General features: G+C 33.3%; 1 protein-coding gene across 1 annotated transcript in view; it reads left to right on the top strand.

The window, feature by feature from the left end:
• Window positions 1-18,454, top strand: part of GRIK2 (glutamate ionotropic receptor kainate type subunit 2) — a 676,248-nt gene that overhangs the window by 545,871 nt on the left and 111,923 nt on the right.

Here is an 18,454-nt window from a genome sequence, read left to right as displayed (position 1 = left end):
TACTTTTTTCCTCAATAAGGTTTTATCTTTGACTGTAAATATATATAAATAAATGAATATATATTAGTGTATATAAATACATAATGTATTAACATATAATTAATATAATGAGTGTATTAATATAGTGTTTTGGTTATATGTTCATATATTTACTAATATATGTATATTAAATAGTAGTAGATTCAGACTCCACAAGGCTTAGCTATTCCAGAAGAATAGAATGATTACATGCAAGAATATTTCTCATATATACATTTCTTCCTTTTAAGGTCAGACAAGTTTTACTTGTCCAGAAGCCTGCGGAAAAGAAGGAAAATAAATGATAGAAACAAGTAGAAACAATGTTTTTTATCCCATATATTCATCTGCCTAATATTCTGTAAGGCACAGAGTCTGAAAATGGGTTATGCCACTGAACAATCAATGGTTTCCGGAGGGACAGCCCTGTGGGACACTTAAATGGAAAGAGTGCTTGGACCAAATTCCAGGCATATAGAGTGCCTTTCCCTCCTCTTTGTTATTCCTTTCTTCTTACTCCAGCTGATCTCACTGGGCCAAAGTAGTTTAAATGGGGAGATTTCACTTTAGGAAGCCAGTCTCACTTCATAAGTCCTTTTACATTTTACCAAGTCTTTTTAAATTCTTTGTAGGGTGGGCAAAAATTTTAAGCATCGGATATATTCTTTCACTGTTCAGACAAATGGAATTGGCAATTTAAGTATGCAGAAGTGGTAGAGTTTTTTAAAATAATTGACTCAAGCTATAAAATAAATTCTTTCATCAAGTACCTATTGAGTACCAAAAATTACACTACACGTTGGTATTCTAGAGCAAATAACATCTATTTCTCACTTTCAAGGAGATTATAGTTTAGTTGGACACATGGAGGACTAAATCAACAATCATGGAACTGGGTTTTATGTGACTTAAAACAGCAACTTTGCCAAATAATTATGGGGTTTTCATTGTACGAATTCTTACAAAACTAAATCAGCTCTTATTTTTCAGGAGGACACTGAATATCCAAAGAATGAGATAGATTGAGTATTTAATCAAATCTATGTAATTCTTAACATTTAATTATTTTCAAAGTGAATTTGTCATATGGCTAGATGAAAACTTGAATGTGTATTTTACACTTAACTGGAAAATCATTATTATTTAATCACATTTATTGTATAACCAAATATGAGCAAAGTACTATGATCAGTATAGTGCTATTTGACTATATTAGTTGTAATTGATCAATTTTTCCCTGATTGGATATTCAGAAATAATAGAGATAGATTTTCTTGTATAACTTTTTTGTTTTCAAAAAGAAATCAGCTGTTGAAAATGCTAAATGCACATTGTCAGTGTCAATAATTTTGTAGGGAGTGAATATATGATGCATTAAAATTATTACAGTATCTGAGACTTTTGAAGAAGAGTTTGTAAAATAACACAGAGTGCCTAAAGCAAGTGATTTGATACCAGAAGTTGAGTATTTCTGTTTCAAAAATACAGCAGAGTTTTCATTTCATTATTATTTTCCAGAAGACTCAAATATTTTAAGTTTTGAAGCTCTTTTATACTATGAGCAAGGTTTATCTCTGGAAAATCAATTTGAAAAAAATTATTTTTTTCTTATCTTTAGGCTTATTTTCTCCCTTTTTTGTCTTTTCAGTCTTTTCAATTTTCTCTTCTTTTTTAATTTCAATTTTTTTTAGCTCAATCACTCTGCACTGTTAGTGTCATTTTTCCCTACTTTCACTTCTCCTTGTTACTGACTTTTCTTCTCCCTCTTTCATCTCTTGTTTTTGCTCTCACATGCCAGGTTACCTCTAGCACCAAGAAAAAATTGACATAGAACAATTTTCTGTTTCCAACAGCACAGACTTTCTTTCTGTAGAATTAAGGCCTTCTGGAATCTACACTAGTCACAATAAAAACCACACAGTGATAATCACTAAGTTGACAATTATCTTGTGTTGATAACTTGATCACATACTGAATTCTTACTGTTAAAATTAGAAAAAAAAAGATTTTAAAAGAATCATTAGTTGTTGATTTTTCTTTAGTTATTTTAGTATACCCCTAAATGATACTAATTTCAACCTCGTATTTTAGCTTGTTAAACTATACACTTATACCAGACATGGGTATAAAATTAAAAAAAAATATTCCCTAGCAATCTGGAATTGAAGTAATTGCATGCTCATTTCGCAACTCTGCAACGAACCAGGAAGTAGTGTGTGTATTCTATTTACATTTGATACCATTCTTTTATTTCTTAATTAACAGCAATGCATACAAACACTCTAGGAAGCACCCTTAAGGCATTGATTTCTAAAGGAATTTCCATCTTGTTTTTACAAATTTAACAAGACCCTGCTGTTAGTTAATTGTTCTGGAATGCTCAGTTCCAGAAAATTATTTTAAAGAATGGTATAGTTTTGTTACTACAAGCAAGAAGAGCTGGCTCAAGATGCCTGGTCTTAAAGGGGTAAGTCCTCAGTCTTGCAAAAGCTGAATTAGGCCATTCTATAACGTTAAATAATTATTTTTCCAAAGAACATGCTTGACTTTGTTTATTGAGCTTACATGTATATTGTCTTCCAGAAGAGTTCTTTCTTCTTTTCTTTTATATCCATTACACTCCACATACATTCTTCCCAAGGATAAATGTAAAGCCATGACTGGTAAAATAACTCAAAATTGAGCAGACTGGTGGTTCTTCAGTGTTATTCCATGTAAACAATAGAAAACTATATGACATAAACAATAGGTTCTTAATCATATTTAAATGATAAAATAACTGAAGGCCTAGGAATTTTATTGAAAAACAATAAAGGAGTTGCCAAAACTTCCTTCTTGAAATCTGGGAACTTGGGTGTAGTAGAACTGAAATCTCAACCCAGGGCCGAACGCTATACAGAATATTACCAAGCAACAAGCACATTCTTTTCTCCCTGAAGTATAAAGGTTAAAAGAATGAACATATAGATTGCATGTTCAAAAATAACTCAGCTAGAGCCTGTAGGTGTGATGGTTTCTTTTGAGAATCCCTGGATTTTTCAAAGTGACTTATATGTTTTACAGAATGATGCTGAATCACCTATATTTCTATGCAACCCATGACTCAGGTTTTCCAATTTCTAAAGATTCTCTCTCTGGGTTTGGTCTACCCGAAATCTCTGGCTTGTTGCATGTACTAGCACAGTCTGTCCTTCTAAAAAATGTGGTATCAAAGAAGATGTGTGTTCTCTTTTGTGGTTATTAAAAAAAGTTCTGCCACATATTAAAAGAACATTAAAATAGTGTCAAATATCTAATGTAAATCACTTAATACTTCTAAAAACATAGAGGCTACAATTTAGAAGATTTGTTACCAATGAAAAAAACAGTGAATCAGAAAAACTGGACTTAATTCCTGGCTCCACAACCTATTGGCTCTGTTTTGATAAGATACTGTTCCTTGTAAACCTCTGACTCCTCATCTCTAAATTGGAATGACGAATAGGACCATTCTCACAGTATTTTTTTGAATATTAAATGAAAGTTCTACATGATATGCTAACCATCCAGTTAAAGCCTGACAGGTGTTATATGTTAGCATTACTAGAATACATGGCTCATTAAAAATATTCAGAATTTAGGATGATTTTAAACATTGTCAAGTCAATTACGTTTCTATGACCCACAGTAGGATAAATCATTTCAAAATAGATTTAAAAAGAGATCACATCATGTTTATCTAATTGAAATTGCTTCAGTTTTCTGATTATTGTTGTCATGAAGAAGATGTAATTTGGTAAGTAAAATAAAAAGAAACTGTGAAAGCTCTTTTCTAGACTGTGTATTTTGAAATGGTATATTGAGGTGCATGTAGCAATTCTTTGGGGGAATTTATTGCAAATCATAGGTAAAGGGAACTATAAAAATATTTAATTTGAAAATGTTTTCCTTAATTTTAACTTTTTTTTTAACCCAATGATCAAGATGTCCTACTTTAGCTAGTGTTGCCATGCATCTTATGTTCTCAATTACATCATATAGATGTTTATTTGTAAGATATCAAGTTTTTATTCAAGAAATATTTACTGATCATCTCTTATGTGGTAAGAATTGTGTTAAATCTTAGACGTATCTCCTACATCTCCAGGCACCTCCCTACACCTGTCCATTCTATCTCCTACAATCTATTTCCTTTACTACTGTCTTGGTTCAGAAGACTAGTGTCATCTCTGACCAGGGTCTTGTAGAACCATTTAACTTTGTTTTCCCAATTTTGTCCCTGTTGTTCTCACCGGTGCTACCAAGAGTGACTTCAAGTCCTCTAAAATTACCCTCTCCCCTTTGCTTTAGGATATAAACCTAGCTCCTCGGTGTGTTTCTAAGACACCTTATGGACTGACTTCTTATTTCATAGCCACTTGCTCTCACACTTGAAACTATAGCCAAACTGTTGTGTTTTTAGCCCCAGGTTGTGCCACAAGTACATGATGCATCTGCTTCTCCAATGCCTGTTATGCATTTTTTTTTCATCCTTATCCCTTCCTATCAGCCTAATTGGTTATATTCCCTTTATTCCTTAAATCCTATTTTATACTTCACTTATCCCAGACAAATTTTTCTGATCCTTCCTGTGCCCAAATCTACCCAGTTCTGGCAAGGTGATCCTCCTTTCTATTCTCTGAGCACTTTTTACCTCAGTTCTCATCAAATTTTCAACCCAATCTGTGTGCTTAGTTCCTCTGTTTCTACACTACACAGCATAGCAGGGGGCAGGGATTGAATCTGTATCATTCACTTTTGGATCTCTATTTCCCTGCATAAGCTTTGCATGTGGTTTGGGCTTTGTTAGTTACCGACTGCCACAATGATGTTGCTTAACAAACAACGAAAAACTCAGTGGCATGTAACATCAACCTTTATTTAGCTTATATTTCTAGAAACTTGGAAGTCCAGAGACTTTAGTACAGTCCTATTTCTAGAAATTTGGAAGTCCGGAGACTTTAGTACATTTTAAACAGAATTATGAAAGCAATAACCAAGGGATTTGTAGTATCAACAATAAAAGTAATAGCCAAAGATATCATGGCATAACCATCATTACTCAGAAGAGCTAATACATTAGTCATTTCGCTCACCCACATGACCTCAACTGTTTGATCATATTAAGTTTCTAAAACATTTGCTTTAAGCCATTGTGGCAGATATAGCTATCATGTGTTCTTTATGATCTGCTACTTATTCTGAGTTTGCCAATTCATTGGTCTTCTAAAATTAAATTCTTTTGCACCAAGATGACAGTGCTTTTGCCAATACCATTTCTGCTAAACTTTCGCGGACTTTAAATATGTCCAGTTGAGTCCACTTATAATCTAAAAAACACACCCACAGTTCTTTTTAAAATGTGCCTCTCTCTAGACTAATTGTTGCAATGGGATAAAAGCTTTTTCCTGGAGGAGAAAATCTACAAGGCATTGCCTTAACTTTCTCAGAGGTCTTAACGAAGCAGCTCGAGCGACATGCTTAATTTGTTCTATAATTAAGGACTGGCGCCATGTTGAAACAATCTGGAGAACTTTTACTGGCTTGAGACATTGAAGATTAGGAACACTTAAAATTACCCAACCATGCAAATTCTAACTCTACTGTATCACCTGTAAGTACTGTTTGCAAACAGCTCAGTTCTTTTAAATTATTTCTCCCCCACCTTCTTCTCGTCCTTGCTCTTCATATGATTGTTAATATTCTATATCTTCCTAGTACTACCTTATCCTATGTAGCTAAAAGTAACTAGCTGATACCTTGAATATTTTGTCATTTTGTCTAGAAATGTTTTGGCCAAGTCCAAAAGATTATTAGTGCATTTCAATCTTCCAACTTACTCTAAGGCACACTTTAAAAATATTATTTCCCCCTATATTCATAGATCCCCATTTCCCCATTTTCTTCTAATAATTTCACTGCAATCTACTATATGACCTTAAATCAGTGTTACATATTTGTTCTTTTTATGGCAGCAACTCACATCTTTTTTTTTTTTAAGATTTTATTTATTTATTTGACAAAGAGAGACACAGCTAGAGGGGGAACACAAGCAGGGGGAGTGGGCGAGGGAGAAGTAGGCTTCCCACGGAACAGGGAGCCAGATGTGGGGCTCAACTCAGGACCTTGGGACCATGATCTGAGCAGAAGGCAGACGCTTAACAACTGAGCCACCCAGGGGCCCCAGCAACTCACTTCTTTTACCAATTCTGTACAGTAATCCCTTGGCACAATGAGTATTGCATTCACTGATGGAAAACCTATGAAAAAGGATTTTAGGTAGAATGTGTGATTATCTTCAAAAGTTTGCTAATCTGTAGAGAATTAAAAATGTTTTTTCAAAATATGTAGCCCTCTATGGCATTTTCATTTTTAACTTTGGGTTAAATGTCAGTTTTTTGGAATTATAGGTTATAGTGTTAGGAATGCAAGCAAGTGGATTAATCCACCTGGAGGCAAAGATTTATCCTTTGGTACTTAGCCACAGAGAGGGTTTTGTTTTGTTTTTCTTTGTGCATAGTCTCCCTCTTTAGGAGAACTCAAAGTACATCCTAAATGCTAGCTCATTAATCTTTACTGCAACCCCTAAGGAAGGTAGGGAGCAATTATCATTATGCTCATTTAACAGATGAGGAAACTGGGCCATGGAGAGGTTAAGTGACTTATTAATTATGAAAGCAATAACCAAGGGACTCATAGTACCAACAATAAAAGTAATAGACAAAGATATGGCATAACCATCATTACTCAGAAGTTAAGTGCATTAGTCATTTGGCTCACCCACATGACCCAAATGTTTGATCATATTAAATTTCTACAACATTTGATTTAAGCCATTGGGGCAGATATAGCTATCACATGTTCTTTATAATCTGCTACTTATTCTGAACTTATCAGTTCAATGGTCTTCTAAAATTAGATTATGCTAGGGTGACAATATAGGTTTTTAAGCCTGAATTGCTTGTGTGGCATGCCTGTAATGATTTTTTTAAAGACTGAGTGATTTTTGCTTCTTAACCGACTGAGCCACCCAGGAGTCCCTGATTTTTGCTTCTTAAATGCCAACAGAACATAAGTAATTTTTGAGTTGAGAGATAGAATATAAAAAAAATTGGCAGTTTACTGCCTATACTTAATAAATGGATTTAGAAACATATACCATTTAGTGGACATTTCTCATATTTGCCTTCATTTCTACAAAACATAATTTTTGTTTGTTTTTATTTAGAGCAGCGGTTAGTCGTGAAAGTATAATATATTTACTATAAAGTGATTTACACATTGGAGAAGTGAATTTTCAAAATGACATCTAAAATTACTTTTCACATTGAAAAAGGGTTTTCCAAAATGAGTGTTTAGTTTCTTCTTACTATATTGGTGGTAAAACATCTTGAAAGTCCATTTGTGTATGCATAAAATTGACCTAAAATAGCTTACCAAGATGAGAAAGAATCTGAAATGGCTTTGATTCACTTTATTTTTTTTATTGAGATATAATTGACATCAACTTGTGTAAGTTTAAGGAGTACATGTTGATTTGATAAATTTATATGTTGCAGTATGATTATGTAGCGTTAGCTAACCCCTCCATCACATCACATAATTATCATTTCCTTTCTGTAGTGAGAACAATTAAAATCTAGTCTCTTAGTGACTTTAAAGTTTATACTAGTGTATTGCTGACTATAATCACAAAGCTGTACATTAGATCTCCAGAACTTATTCTTTAAATGTCTTTCATATTCAATGTAGCAAATTCCGAGTTAGGTATGGTCATCACAAAGAAAGGGTTCAATAACTATCTGCACATGGATAGTAATTCAGTATGTCTTTCATTGTGTACCCAATTTACTATTATGTTTTCTAATCATTTTCCACCACATATCTGGGAGGGATTCTTTGACAATATAATAATTAGAAATTCATTATGCTACCTCATTGAGTTCAGGTATTCTTTCTTCATTACTTGCTTGTGTAAGTGTTGCTGTGCCTAACTTGCCACAAAGTTTTGCTTTCAAGTCATTTTTATTTATTTCAGGTCAATTTATGCTTAGTAATGACACTGCTCTTTTCTCCTCAATAATTTAGATCTCAAATTTCAGCTTTGGGTCTTACCTGGGAGATACCATCTCTGTGCCTAAAAACGTTCAAAAATGGAGTGTTAATATGAGCATATGTATATTGGCATCAAAATTTTGTGACTAAAATTTTTTATTTGTTGATTGACTGTATCTCCCTATGTATGCATCATAAATTCTAGACCATAGCCCAGCAAAGTCAGTAATACTATTTTATCAGGATCCCCAGTTAAAGCTTTACTTCAACTTACAGGCCAGTCTTTTATCCATCAAAATGGTAGATATAGGTCTGCTGCAACCCGTGGGACTGGATGGCATGGATGCCACATGGGAATATGGTCTTATCTGTGATAGGCAATCACATTACTTTGATAAGCAAGAGGATAGCCCTGGTTTTTACATCAGTTTTTCTTTTTCAAGGAATAGAGCCATTATTTTGTCTTATTTGGGTATATCATTCACTAAGTTTAAAAAAATCTTTAAAATATTCATTTGTTTAAAAATCAGTAGTCTCAACCTGTCTGCACATTAGAACATTACAATTTGGGGGTTTTTAGAGAATACTGAGGCCCAGACCCCTCTCTAGGCTAAATAATAAAAATATCTTCAGGTGGGAATATGGGCATCTGAGTTTTTTATAACCTCTTCTGGTGATTCCAATGTGCAGGAAGAGTTAAATTAATTTGAAATATAAATAATCCCTTCATTATTGACATTGATAGTTAATAACTAATTGTATTTACTTCTGCTTCTTTCATATTAATTTGGGCATTCTTCTTTTCTGAAACCCAGATCTCACAAAATATCAGACAGAAGAGTGAAATGATGATAAATATGTTGATTAAAGTCTTACTTCTTTCAAATTATTTATGTGGGTTATTTTTAAAGCCTTTTTTCAAAAGAGATCTGCTGAGAGTAAATAATCTAATTCCATCTTCATTTCTGACACCATTCTTGGAAGTCTCCAGTTGGTGGGCATGAGAATTGCTATGTACCAGCATGAAAACAACTAGAACTTTCTCCTTTCTCGGGGAATTATGGTGTCGCGGGGGTGGTGGTGTAAAACCTGACTTTTGTTTGTGTCTCTGAGTAAAAGTTGAGAAAATATATATTATATGGGATCTAGGGAGTGGATACATTTCTTTGTAAGCCTTTTTTACAGGTTCTTCTACCATGGGGGAGGGAGGAGAAATTAAAGACCCATGAGCAGGCATATTAAAGTCTTGGAAGGATTGTACATGTGACTTTTGTGTTCACATTATGGGGACCAGATTAAGAAGAAATGAAGTACCTTACTCTATAGTTTTATATTGAGTTGGATTCTATCCAACAGTTCGAGATTTGGGCTCATGTAGTTTTGTTTCCTGAGCTTAGTGTACTATTCTGTAATATTTGGTGAACTACTACCACTCTTTCCTTGTGGAAAAAAATGCACTTATATTAACTGATGAGGACAAATTATCACACAATTCTAATTGATATCTTTTTTTGTGTGTGTTACTTTGGAATTCCTCATTATCCCTCTGAAATCTCAGCTGAAACCAAGTTCTCCTCAAACATGGCATTCTGCTCTAATGTGGGTGATGGAAAACCAGATATATTAGAGCTTCCAAGCCAAAAACTGTTCTTGCTAACTTGCTTTGCAAGTTACCAATTAAGTAATAACTCAGTGATTATGTAGAAACAATAGAAACTTTATTGTGAATTTTTTATTTCATATTTCAAGTTTGTATATAATCTGGTTTACTGTTTTGATTTTTCTGCATGCTTAAATAAATAAAACAAAACCTGAAATCTTTATGTGATTGAACACTATCTGGGCAGTCAGTTTAGGTTAGTGATTAATACTGTTACTGAAATTTCATCTGTCCAAGTTGATGTTTTCTTCATTTTCAGTTAAACAGCTTTTCTAGAAATCTAAAAGAAATCTCTCAGCAAAGATTTTTGTAGCCGTACCATTTCTCTTTTACTCCCAAATAATTGTTTTTCTTCATTAATGGTTTTAAGATATTGGTTGTGGGTAATGGATTAATGTTGACATTAAGTTAAGTAGCAATATTTTATTTAATAAATTAAGGTTGACATTTTAAAATTATTATTGTATTTTTATTAGTATCTAATATTACTCTTGAAATAAATATTTAAAATAAGTATTTATAATGTATTTAATTTATTGGCATAGTAAGGGGGTTCTTTTCACTCAAGGAGATTGTTTCCCTCCCCCATTCTCATCTAACACACAATTTATTGTATGTGAGACCTGATCCTATGTTTATTACAGGGATTTGCATAAGGCCTACAGGAAACCAACACCATTTTACTATGTTCCCATTGCAAGAAATAAAATGGTGCCTTTGAGTAAAGCTGCTTCATCAGACACTAGTTTAGCATGCCAAGTTACAGCTATCAATGGTGAAACAGCAGATGTGAAGGCTAGTTGGCATCAAAGCATATGAGTCGAAGACTTTCCTATGGGAAAGAAAGTGCTTCATTACACTTTATCTATACTAAGAACATTGGTTCTATCAAGCTGTCTGAAAATTAGACTATGATGGGTTTTATTACCCTAGCTCTGCCAGAGTGAATTCAATAGTTAAAAAGTAAGGGAGAACACCATTTTGGGGATTATAAGAAGTGATTAGAGTTTCAACATATTTAAACTCGGAAAGAGCAGCAACTTTTATCTTAGCTTCTCTAAAATGTCTGAGGGACAAAAGTGTAATCCCGCTCTAATTTTCAGTATGTACCAATGAAGCTTTGGGGGACTTGAATCGAAGAAAGAAGTTTTGTGTTTGACAGAACTGTAAAATCTGAGAAACAATGTTTTAATCGCCTTGAAAGGCAAGTGTGTGAGGCTGTTGTCATTCCAGGATACACTGTGGTTCTGTCTCTCTTTTGCCTTCCCTCCTCCACTCTGTGCACGGACCACTCTTGCTGTTTGTCAAGTCAGCATGGCAGCTCAAACACCACATTGCACCTCATCAATCTTAGGAGAGAGGGCCCCACAGGGAGTGAGAAAACTTGAAAAGTCAGTTAATATAGCAATGTTGAGCTGGCATGTCAAGTACTGGATAATGGATAATAGTTGTCACTGTAAGAGTTTATAGCCACTGGTTAGGCAACAATTTGAAAGGGATTTCAGAAAGGCATATTTTTGGATCTAAAAATATAGGCTTAGATAAATATAAAAATTGTTACTTAAAACTTGTAATGTTTTATTTCTCAGATAAAAATAATTAAAATGAAAATTCCTCTTCTATAGAAATTGTAACATAAAAGCATCATTTGGTATTTCTAAAACAAATGTACAAACAAAAACTCAGTTTCTCTGCTTTGTAAATTTTTTGAGAAAATTATCTTAATTGGCATTGTGGCTAAGAAGTATCTATTAATCATGCTTAGTGGGTTTATTTTTTGGTAGGGGGAATCCAACTTTATAGAGTATCAACAAAAATTTATTATCTTTTTGGATTGTCAATTAATTACAGATTGAATACTGTGAAACTTGTACTTAATCCAGAATACCCTTGGCAGTTAATGTTCTTGATTTTTCATGCACCATGATGCCTTTTTTAGGGGGGAGCTATTTTTTTGTTGTTGCAAATGCACTTTAAACTAATTAGCATCTTTGGTCAGCTGAATATTCTTTTGTTCATTTGTTTTCCTATTTCTTTCCCAAAAGTGCTAATGGCAATAATACCACTTTGTTCTTTGGTATTAAGAGCTGATTAAAGACATCATATGGTCATTAAGTTGGTTCTTTCATTATACCATAAAGCAAAATGAGGCTTACTATCACTTACAGCTACTGCCATCTTTTCATTTAAAGACAACACAGAGCAGTTTTCCCTCTTGACAGCAACCAAAATGTAGGGTCTTTGGCCCTTCTAATAGTCAATGACCTTATTACTTCATCACACATATTCACAAGTAGCAAACATAACTCATAAAGCATCCTTTCTTTTTTATACCCTTTTCCTACACTGACATAGATTGGAAGAAAGACAAAATAAACTTTAGAGCTTATTCATAGGTGTTGATAATTGCAAACTGAATATAATAGATTCCTCAAAAATATTGCTTTTAAAAATATGACTAGATTAAGCTTAATGCTAAATGTCTTAGTCGTAAAGAAGTCAAATTCTGAAATAATTCAAGTTCTTTTTGCTGTGATATTATTGACTGTGGCACTTGGTAAATATCTAGTGCATACTGGGGAGCACTTTTGTTGACCTCCTGTATTCAGAGAAATTCCTTAACAGTTTCATAAGTAAAGAACTATCCAGATGAGTCAATGTGTCTGCATGTGTATGTGCATACATGAGTGAGTGTGTCCTATAGGAAAAAGATATGCTACTTTAATTGGAATTAAATTATGAATGATTATGTAATTTATCTTTCTTATAGTTTCCATATTAAACCTGTTTTAGTGGAAGAATAGTTCAGGGTTGGCAATAATTTGTAATTTATTTTTCCTGACAGCATTTGAATAATAATTTTTTTGTTATTAGTCTATTGTATATACCATAGCACTAGTGGAGTTCAGTGAAAAGATTTGATTATCTCTAACGGTAGGTGTTTTCTTTATTAAATATTGTAATTACAGCTAATTAGAGGTTACACAATAAATTAGTTTGCTTTGTAGGTCCCTTGACTGTTTTCAGAACACTATGAGTCTATGCTTCATTTTAATTTATTACAAAAATAGTTAAATAAAGACCAAATAATTAGAAAGCATTATTAATAATAGGTATAAAGATTGTTGAGTCAATACAATGCAGTTTAACAAAATGTTTAAATGCATAAACTAGGTTGTGTCATGAAATCATACATCTGTCACTCACTGGGGATTTATTTAACCTCTCTAGACTTTTTGTAGGTAAACTGGGGTATAATTATATATCTTATAGATTGTTAACATAAAGCACTAAACATGTGATAAACTCCCAGTATGTATTTACTGCTTTCCTTATTTTAAGGACCTTAATAGTTGAATTGTTAAATTCGGTAGCAGATGAAACCATTTCCCTCAATATGAACACTTGCATTCCTGGAGATACATCTAGTTTACCTATGGTCGATGCCAAAATCTGACACTCAGTTGCATTTATGTTTGATTCGTGATTTGATCCTGGTTGTAGATTATTAAACAATATTCTGGATTACTCTCTTGTACTGCTGAAAAGATAAAATGCATTATGAATCCAGTTCTATCCATATATTATTTATCATCTTTTAATTAATGATCTTTTTATTAGTGGTTGTTTAATTAATGGTCTTTTTATTAACATGTGAGATTTACTTTGACAAATAATTCATGCGCAAAATTAATGCTTAAATAGAAGAGAAATTCCCATTTTTAATTGTTCTTCCTCTCCATAAATATTGACCATTGTAATTTTAGCAAGTTTCTTTTTCTCTTATAAAACTAATGCATATGACTCATGAGAGCTATAGAATTTTAGGAAAACAAAGGAAAAATTGCTAAAGTCCAACCTACAAAGGCAAATCTTAATATCCTTTAACAAAAGTGTCCAGTATTTTCTCTATGGATATATATATTTAAGGATTTATTTATTTATTTTAGAGAGAGAGAGAGAGAGAGAGAGACGGAGGGAGGGGCAGAGGGAGAGGGAAAACAGACTCCCTGCTGAGCAGGGAGTCAACACAGGGCTTGATCTCACAACCCTGAGATCATGACCTAAGCCAAAATCAAGAGTTGGTCGCTTAACCAACTGTGCCACCGAGGTGCCCCTCTCTATGGATATACTTTTACCTCATTTTTTTTTCCTTGTTTCAGTGTTAAAGACTTTTAGGCTTTATATAGTTTTACAAATATCATATTTTCACTGAACACAGGTACTGATGCTCTTTTCAGGAATATGCTTCAAAGATTCATTATCAGTAAAACAGGGTTATAAGAATGTTCTTATGATACTTTCAGAAATATTTTTTTCTTGAGATAAAGTCTAAAACAAAAGCCTTTTGCTAATTTCAAAACCCATTCACCTAGTCATTGCAAACTTTCAAAGTATGTTTATATATAAACACACATGTATAGCAAAGAAATAACTTATAAGTTAAATACCTAAGATACCAATTGAGAAATTCATTTTTAATGCTCATTGCATTAAAATATCAGAAAATGTAGTGCTTTAAAATATTAAATTTATACATGTTTTTAATCAAACCTTAAAGGAAAATTGGTAGAGAGATGATATTAAGGTTATCTGTTTAGGCTTCCTCATACAATCTTGTCTGTAAGTGAAAGAGAAAAAAATCTGGTAATAGAAATATATAGGAGTAGTCATTAACCTTTTTCAGTGAAGCTATATTGGTATATATTTAGAAGAATGATTATAGAAATATCTTTTTTTAATCCACATTAGCTGCAATTTACCTAGTCTTTCTATGTCTATAAATGAGAAAGAACATTTGCATGGCTGTACTCTCATAAAGAGTTGACATTGAATGCATTTGGGTTGGAATACAGTTTCTCAGTTACTGGGATGCCCAAGACACACTGGTATCAGGGAACTCTATGTTAGTTCATATTCTTTAAGTATTCTTATACAGATATTTTTGTTATATCAGCCTTCTCTTCAACACTAGAAGAAAATAACCCAGGCTAATTCTAACAAATAGAATTTAGTGGAGTGAATTAGGAATCCATATTGTCAAAATGAAAGGAAGTGACTAAGACGGCCATAACTAAGAAATGATCATGCTTAAAAACAACCATTTTTAGGTTTACCTAATACATTCTAACCTTTAGGAAGATGTTTCATAAAGGATTCCCCAAATTTGATGATGATGATGATGATGATGATATTGAAGATGTTGATGTTCATGACACAGACCCCTCTGGAATCCAAGGAAAACACTAGAGCTATTTATGTCTATGAATTAAAAGCAATAGAGATGACTTTAAGAAAACCAGCAAAATTTATTCTCAAGGAATCAAACAAACTAGCATTAGCAAGAGGATAACTTACAAAGTCAGAAAGAATTCTTTATTTGAAGGTGTCTGAAAACTAATTTTGTGGGAACAGGAATCCTAAGATCATGGGATGTAACTTTGTCATAATGAAGGAGCTTGTGCATAAGCATCAAGCCTGCTAGGCTTCTCTTTCAGAGCTGTTTTTTCTCTGGGGCCTAATCATTGCAAATTGCCACTTCCATTTACTTTACACTGATGCCGTAACATGCATAATTCTTAAAGTAAACCTCTACTAGCTAGAAGAACAAAATTAATTGTATTTTGAAAATAATAATGGTAACTCAACTCTTCCTATATCTTTGTGTGTGTGTTGTCAGTAGACATACAATAGCTATCATACCATCCTTCTCACTCATCCTTATTAGCAATTGTTTCTTTCCAAATCTCAGGCCTAATTTATTGTCCCTCCTATATCTTGAAAATAAGGTTGCAATGATTTACTCTTACCACCTCAAGAAACACTTGAGCATTTTGCTTGTGCTTCTTTCTTTGAATTTGGGAACACTTTTAACAGTGTCAAGATCAGTAGTTTGCTACAAAACTCTTCAAAGAAATATCACTATCTCAGCCTAAGAAATAAGACTGGAGTTCTGCTTTGTTACAGCTTTTAATAAAATGTGCATGGCTGTTAAATACATGAAATGTGGCTCATGCAACTGAGGAATAAAATTTCTTTATTTTTTTAAATTGAAGTGTAGTTGACACACAATGTTTCAGTAGTTTCAGGTGTACAACATAGTGATTAGATTAGTCTATATGTGATGCTGTGCTCACCACAAGTCCAGCTACCACCTGTCACCATACAATGCCATTACGACACCATTGACTCTACTCCCTGTGCTATACTTTTATCTCCATTGTTTATTCTTTCTGTAACTAGTATACAATGTTAAATTTTATTTAATTAAATAGAAAATTTGAACTTGAGGCAGTATAGACATTTTCACATTAAACACAAAATTGTATATTTATTTTAAATTTTGCATCATGTTAAATGTTGTATTGCAGAGCATGTGATCAGTGCCTGTGTCATTTTTAGTATTACTCATAAACAAATCAACGATAGCAGTGGCAATGGATTTATCCAGTTCAAGTGATTTCTTCTGTGTACTGATGCACCATTCTAAAGTGCTTGTTTAGCAGTTTATGCATGCGACCTAAGTTACAATGATAACTATGTAAGCCATAACTGGTAATTAAATTGAAATATAGGGGTGCCTGGGTGGCTCAGTCAGTTAAGCATCTGCCTTCAGCTCAGGTCATGATCCTGGGGTCCTGGGTTTGAGCCCGGTGTTAGGCTCCCCGCTCAGCAGGGAGTTTGCTTCTCCCTCTTCCTCTGCCTCTTCCCCTGCTTGTGCATACTCTTTCTCTCTTTCTCTCAAATAAATAAGTAAAAATCATAAAAAAATAAATTGAAATACATACTATTATTTTAAACAAAATATAATAAAATTATTTTTCTAGTTTAAAAAAGTACATATGGGCAAATTTTCAAATTTAAAATGAAGGTATACTGTTGAAGCAGAATTGAGTAGAAGTGGAAAATCTAACTGGGTAAGTAGAGATAACTGGAACAGTAAAGAATAAGTGTCTGGATGAAGATATGTTATAGATTTCACCGTAAATGGCAATTGCAACTTGCTGAGGCAGAGCAAAGGGGAAAAGCTATTTGTTGCATAAACAGATTTTTAACAATCATAAAGTCATTATCAAGAAATAATCTCAGGGGTGCCTGGGTGGCTCAGTCATTAAGCATCTGCCTTCGGCTCAGGTCATGACGACAGGGTCCTGGGATCGAGCCCCGCATTGGGCTCCCTGTTCAGTGGGAAGTCTGCTTCTCCCTCTCCCACTCCACTTGCTGTGTTCCCTCTCTCGCTGTGTTTCTCTCTGTCAAATAAATAAATAAAAATCTTTAACAAAAAAAAGAAAGAAAAATATTCTCAGAAAATACATAGTGAATTTGATAAAGTTTCTCTTGACAGTAAAAGAATCAATGAAATTAGTTGCCTGAAATCAGAGTCAACTGTTCTAAGAATTTAAAAATGATTTTTAATAGGATCTGAGGTTATACCTTTGGACGCTATTGAACAACATGGATTATTAAACATAGAAAAAAAGTAGATGAGAAGATGATAAAAGATATTATTTCAACTATGGAAATGTTAGAAAATTATGAAGAAAAGATTAAAAGGAATATTGTACTATAACTAAAAGATCTTCAAAGAAACCACCAAACAATTGCCCATAGTATATAAGAACTTTCTAACAATAGTAAATATCAGTTGATGTAAAATTTAAAAAAATTGCAAGCACTTTTTTGTAGATGTAGATGAATTATGCAATGTAAGAGATACTGTTTAATTACTACTTTGGGTACATTTTTTCTGAAAGGACTTCCAAATTTAGGAAGAAATGTCAAGTTTTGAACTAAAAAAAAAGAACTAGTGGCATAGGTATTTTTGAATCTTTTATGGATATCAAAGAAGAATTTCAGCTAAAAATAGGAAATTTGGTTTCTTTCATAATGATTGATGCACCATCTATGTTAGGTAAAATTTTAAAACAAGAGTGATGTTTTCCTTATGCTTTATGATATTAAAATTATTTGTGCTTGGTTTTGAAGCCGACTCTATGACAAGTGTTATGGCATGGTTGTTAGTATCTTTTAGCATACATGTTTAGATGCTATGACTCATTGCAGTTTATAGAACTATTGAAAGAAATACAAGACAACAATTTCGTGGCTTAGTGATGATTTTGCAGTTTTTTGGCCAATGTTCTTTGAGTCATGGAGGTCTTACAAACATGTACTGAAGTGTTAACTTCAACTCAAAATTTTCATAAAATTAAAGAAATGACTGCCAGATTTTTAATAATCAAAGATTAAGAAAATGGCAGTATGGGGCGCCTGGGTGGCTCAGACGTTAAGCGTCAGCCTTCGGCTCAGGTCATGATCCCAGGGTCCTGGGATCGAGTCCCGCATCGGGCTCCCTGCTCAGCGGGGAGTCTGCTTCTCCCTCTCCCACTCCCCCTGCTTGTGCTCTCTCTCTTGCTTTATCTCTCTCTGTCAAATAAATAATTAAAATCTTTAAAAAAATGGCAGTATGTTTTAGTTTTTTCACTAATAGCTCACATTACAAAAACACACTAAATTCCCCATTTCATTTTATGAGTTTCCACCTGTTTTATAAAATCATATAGTCTCACATCACATTGAGACTGAAAAAATATGTTTCCAAATTTATATCTGTTGATAGTGATAAGTCATTTTCAGAATTATGTTTTTCCCTTTGAGTTCCAAGATGATACTTCTTTCTATATTAGTTGATCCTACTTTGAC

Source organism: Zalophus californianus, chromosome 7, assembly GCF_009762305.2.
Source record: "Zalophus californianus isolate mZalCal1 chromosome 7, mZalCal1.pri.v2, whole genome shotgun sequence".
Lineage (NCBI taxonomy): Eukaryota > Metazoa > Chordata > Mammalia > Carnivora > Otariidae > Zalophus > Zalophus californianus.
The sequence above is the reverse complement of the archived record's forward strand: the minus strand, read 5'-3'. Positions and strand labels throughout refer to the sequence as shown.